Source organism: Propithecus coquereli, unplaced genomic scaffold (genome assembly GCF_000956105.1).
Source record: "Propithecus coquereli isolate 6110/MARCELLA unplaced genomic scaffold, Pcoq_1.0 Scaffold110, whole genome shotgun sequence".
NCBI lineage: Eukaryota > Metazoa > Chordata > Mammalia > Primates > Indriidae > Propithecus > Propithecus coquereli.
Genome location: NW_012134970.1, coordinates 2811403 through 2817263, shown reverse-complemented (window position 1 = coordinate 2817263; position 5861 = coordinate 2811403). Strand labels below are relative to the sequence as shown.

Sequence of the window (5861 nt, the reverse complement as noted above, 5' to 3'; positions counted from 1 at the left end):
GTAAGACTGTGACATTAAAAGAGGCTCTTTGGAAGTATATACATTATTATAATAATAATGTGTACAAGTCCTTTTGAAATGGTGGCTTTAATAATTTTCAGCTCTTTTATCTAGAGCTTGAGATAATTAAAGCTGAATTTTTCCGGGCATGTCACAATGGCAAAGTGTTCAACAGTGAGATGTCAGTGCTTATTTAGATTTGCCTACTGCTATTTATATAAAATTTCTTTCCATTCAGAGGATGCCTTTTATCCCCACATTAAAGCACAGATCATTAAGCAATAAAAACCAAATTGTCTGTCATTCAAATTATAACTGCAATTATTTTTGCATGGTAAGAGTGAGGTGCTAATTTTGTGTGAGATGAACTTTTGTAAACTACTTTGGGAAATGTTCTTTGGAAGTAAAGTTTTTTCCCCTTTAGTCCTATGCTTCCAGTTTTGTCTCAAATTCACAATCCATTAAAACATGGGAAAAAAAGAAAAGATAGAATTGAGACTTTTATAAAAAGAGAAGAGCTGTTTGGAATGAACAGACATTTCAGATTTTCCAAAAGGTTAAGTTGGGAAGGGTCTCCATTGTCTCGGCATTCACAGAATACATTGTTACACATCTTAATTTCGAGAGTGTCAGCACAGTGAGAGTCTCATTAAAAAGCATACCAGTGAAATTAATAGCGGTGCTTATCAAAGAATATTGAAATCTGTGAGAATCTTTCTAGGAGCATTCTTTTTTTTTTCTTTTAGTTCCAGGTTCCCAGGATATTTTTCATTCATAGTAGGTTTATATGACTCACAGAATATGGAATTTTTCCCCCTTGGAATATTTTTGTAATGTAGGTGGATAGCTATACCATTGCATGCATAAATTGCACATTTTGTTTCACTTTCTTTATAAAATATTTAATTTGAAAAATATAATTTATGCCAAATAAAGCATACCTTATAATTTTGCCACTTAACTAGGTTGATTTAGCACAAAATGCAAAGTCTTGGGGCGGAGAGGGGGAGTGAAGAAAAATTTTGTAAGTAATTGTTGAAAAATGCCTGTCAGAAACCCTAAAAGCTGCATTGTAAAACAAATGGTATAAATTAGTTTTGAGAAGTGGTAAGGGATTGTGAAAAAAAAATCTCAGACTTAATGCTCTCTAACCACATGATTTTCTTCTTTTTTTCTAATTTAGTAATATGCTGCTACATATTTGGAGGTTCTGGTGTTTGTAGGTCACTGAACAGACATTGAAATCTGATTTATATTGTATAACTGTAACATAGAAAGAAAAAGTATTTATATATTTTCCGTAAGAATATTTCATTGAGTTGTGTATAATTTAAATAAGATTTGTCCCCAAATGGTTTTGCTCACCTTGATTTTTTTGTTGTGGTTTTCTTGTTTTTGTATAATGTGTACAGTTTATGTCAAGGGCATTAAAAGCCTCCTGAAGCATAATATTATCAAAGGGATACATTGTTAATAAAATGTACTTAAAATTCTTAAACTTATGTTGTTTTATTTGAAAACTTAAAACAATCAGTAGTCATATGGCCTTGATTTGAATCATGTAATGCTAATGCTGACACATGTGACGCCCAATAGAAGTTACCTTTAGGGACCACAGACAGTTCAGTAATATGTAGAGCAACTGTTCCAAATATTTTAAAATAACACTCTCTTAAACATTCTTTATAATTTAATCAAACATCTTTTCAGTTTTTTAAATTTAAAATCATTATGGGGTTTGGATCTCTCCTTAAATAGAACATCTCTGAATTTTTTGAGGAAATAATATATAATAAAAGTGGTGATGTGACAAGGGTGACATTTCTGTGGAAGGTATTTGAATTCTCATGCATAAACTTGCCTGATCAGATAAACTAGCCTGTAGCCACCTACTGGGAGGAGGAAATACCACAAGGGAAATTATTATGCAGCTGGTCTTTGAAAAAAGTCATAATATAGCTGAAGTTTGAAAAGATTATTTAATTTTTAAAACTCTTAAGCATATAAAAATAAGGTACTACTTCTGCATTAGGTTTTTAAAAAGAAACTAAAATATACTAAAACTTTGTTTCTTTAATGGTTATCTTAGAGGAATAAGACAACCACATATATTTAGTTCTTCCAATTGCATATGCCTAGTTATTGTAAAGACATTATTTTAACCACTAATTCTGAAGAATTTCTATCTTCTATTTCTGTTCGAATGCTTTAAAAGTTCTACCTTATGCAAAGTGTTTTACATGTTTTGTAAATTCTTTGAGATGAAAGCCAGCTTATCTTTCAACAGAGCTCTTAGGAGAAATGTTAGATTATTAAGTCTAAGTCAACTTGATTTTCTTAATAAATACTTGTTCTAGTAGGTAACAGGGTTGACTGTGACTAGTATGGGTTAGGTGTTTGAATGTAGCAAGTGTTTTCAGCAGGTGTATGACTGTTGTGTGAAGAGGTTCCTGCCCCCAGCCTCAATCATCACGTGGCCCCCGTACACAGCTGAGTACTGCATACTGCCTGACGGGGGATTCAGAGGCCATTAATGCCAGCCCTGCCCACCACCCAAATGATCTGATATTTCTAAGGAATTTCTGCTAATGTGATTTTAGGTGCAATTTTTTTAACACTATTATGATCACATTAGAAAAGAAAAGCTAATTTAGAGAAATGCAAATATACCCATGCATCATATGATTTGCTTCAAAGTAATGTAAGGGAGAGTGAACAAGCATATGGATGGGGCTGAAACAGCCATGGGTGGTGGCTGTTGGGGCTGGTGAGAGTATGTAAGGGTTTCTTAAACTATTCTACTTTTGTGTGTGTTTGAAATTCTCCATAATGTGTTTTTTTTAATACTTTGATACTTCTACTGACACATGAATATAAATTTCAGTTTCTGAATAACTCTTCTTAAAGCAATGTTAAGATGGCATATAGTATTGAAAACTAAGGTTTTAAATACTAATTTATTTGGTTATGAACATTGGAGAGGAATGTTTATAGCCAAAGCTACAAGTCATAGTGATATTGTAAACACAAAGTCATGTAGCCCAGTGTTTCCTGTTGATATGTTGTTATATTTCAGGAAGAATTCATTTGATTTAGACCAGTGATCCTCAAAGTTTACTGTGTATCTGAATGCCTGGTAACATGAAAAATATGGATTCCTGGTCCCATGTCCTAAAGATTCTAATTAGGAAGTTTGGAGTGGTACCTGGGAATTTAGTGAGTTCATGAGGTGATTTATCAACTATACTGAATAATTGTTAGATTTTCATTTCATTGAGGTAGATAAAACACAAAATAATGTGATGGTGAAATGTTTTAATTAAGGCTTATTGCAATAGCAAAGGTTCAAGGTTTTGTGTATTATTTTTTACACAAAATCTATAAGAAAAATACCATGTACAAATCAGTCATCAATGTCACTGACATTTCTGAGTACAAGTTTCAAATGAAAATTATTGTATCATGATAAAGGAGTGTAAATAAATAGGATAAATGACGAGTATACTGGCCCCAAAGTCTTCTCACAACTATTAGACTAATCAAGATACAGCTCTGTATTATGTTAGGAGCACATAACCAATTTTTCCAGCAGAATGCTTAGTTACATGGTAAGGAAAAAGGTGAAAAGCTTCAACTGAAGAACTAGTTTGTGTAGGTATATTTAGGCCACTTGACAGCCGCATTATTTAGAGATGTGGATACTTGTCTCCTCATAACGGTGAAAGGCACGTTGCGTGGCGCTTGGTACCAGAGAGAGGCGTGAGCACAGGCAGAGTCATTTCCACCATGCTGACGGCAGTGAGGAAAACAAAAAGCCCTCTTTGTGCTTGTTTAGAAATGTGACAGATAAACATTAGGAGTTGATGAGCAGAGGGAAGAAAAAGGAACTAGCATGTACTGAACGCCAGTTATGTACCAGGTGCTTTACATATATTGGTTCAAACCATGCAAAGTTGCTGCAGAGCCAACAGAGAATTTCCTACTCCACAGAGTTTTTTACAGTTATATCTAAATCATGTCCAACAATGAGGTTTCATTTTACTTACTTTAGCATAAAAGGAATATAACTGAGAGAGATCTTGACCCAGACAACCTATTGCATAGTCCAAAGGATGCTAAGTGAAAACCGGTCATGTGCATATAGTTCTTGAAAGAAAAGAGTAATCTTAAAATGTGAATGGAATTACTTGATAATATATTTTCCTTCTATTCTGAGGTAGTCATAAAAAATTCTGGTAGAATACTGATATCTACTGAGCAGAAGTGCAACTGACACTAGGAGTTTTTTGCAATCTCATTCTTTCACTGCCGTAAGCTTGACAGAAGAACTGTGGAGATCTTACTGATTTACTCATACCTTTTACCTAGTAGGTTAGGTCTGTGCCTCCACAAAAGTTAATTTTACTGTGTCAATGAACTACAAATTCTTATCCCATCAAGGCAATTCTAAGCCTGTTTGGTCTGAAACACCTGTGACTTTTTCATTAAACTCAATAAATTTACATTGACAATTTATGCTCTAGTAATAAATCTGTGGCCTTTACAAATGCTTTTAGTCTAACTGCTTTACCCTTAAGATATTAGACATAGGGCAAATGTTAATGAAAATATTTGCTTGATAAAAACTGAACTTAGAGGACCACAGCCAACCTATAGAGTACTGAGTGGGCATGGTCTCTGGAGCGCTTCATGGCCATCCTTAAGTTAGGTCTACTGATCGGAAGATGAGCCTGGAACAAACAGCAGCAAGGTAAGCACGTCCCCATGATCCTGCCATTTCTGGAGCAAGCCTGTTCCAAGGGGGAATGTTAAGTTCCATAGCTTCTGGCCTTTAACCTAGCCAGACTGTAGTGGTCTTACATTAATCAGACCTGCAAATAGTGGTGGCTCACTGGGATTAAGGCCCAAGGCACCTGGTGATGAGAATGGTGGTGCCAGCTCTGCTCCCCTCAGTGTCTGTGTAGCATAGAGGTAAGAAATGGGCGTGCTGGTTAACGGTAATGTTCACCTGGACCTAAAAGGGCAATTGAGGAGAGGTTGCTATTCTAAGTCGGGGAAGGTGAAGCAAGACACAAGGGTACTGCCATTTGCATTTTATACTCTGAACAGGGTGGTGGCACTAGTGCATTTGTTGAGAGACTGTCCTTATCTCCAGACATGGGTGAAGCCACCTGGGACACATAATTCAAAGTAGTTTCTCCAGCTGGGATTTCTCCCAGGGAGTTCATGTAGTTTTTTTCTAGTGCCTTTAGTAAATTTTCGGGTGAGGTCAATAGTCCCAGCTGACTTGGTAGGGCTTCTGGGGGTACTGGAGCATGACCACAAGAACCACAGTCAGAAGCTGCCTGATTATAGGTGTAATTCTCAAAACAGATGCAGGGTCCAGGGCCAGAGTGGTTCTTTTCTGTTGGAAGGAGGTACAGGTAGGTAGGCTTAGTCGATTCTGTTTCTGTGAGTGACTTCCTAGTGCCTAAGGATGGTATCTTAATCCCTTCTGGCTTGTTTACAACTTCGATAGCATCTGGAATGCAGTCGCTGATGTTCATTATTGTTCTGTGAGGGTTCTCCTGGAAAAGAAACAAAAAATATGTAAATATGAGTGTGTGTGTGCGTGGGTGTGCGCATGCATCAAAGTATATTAAGTATGTGAAATGCACTTAGAGCTTCAATTTTGTTCCTGTTTCTTCCTGGTCACAAGTTACCTGGAGGTGTTGTTGAAAGCCAAACGATTTCCTCTGACAGAAGAAACGAAAGCTCCAATTACCTATTTCATGGCTGTGGGAGCAGAGGGGGCTTTTACTTTGTTAAATTTTCCTGAGGACGCCGGGCGTGGTGGCTCACACCTGTAATCCTAGCACTCT

At 36.3% G+C, this 5861-nt stretch overlaps 1 protein-coding gene across 1 annotated transcript in view; it reads right to left on the bottom strand.

Moving 5' to 3' along the window:
* Window positions 1-5861, bottom strand: part of OSMR (oncostatin M receptor) — a 45984-nt gene that overhangs the window by 1277 nt on the left and 38846 nt on the right. The gene's annotated exons all lie outside the window — the stretch shown is intronic.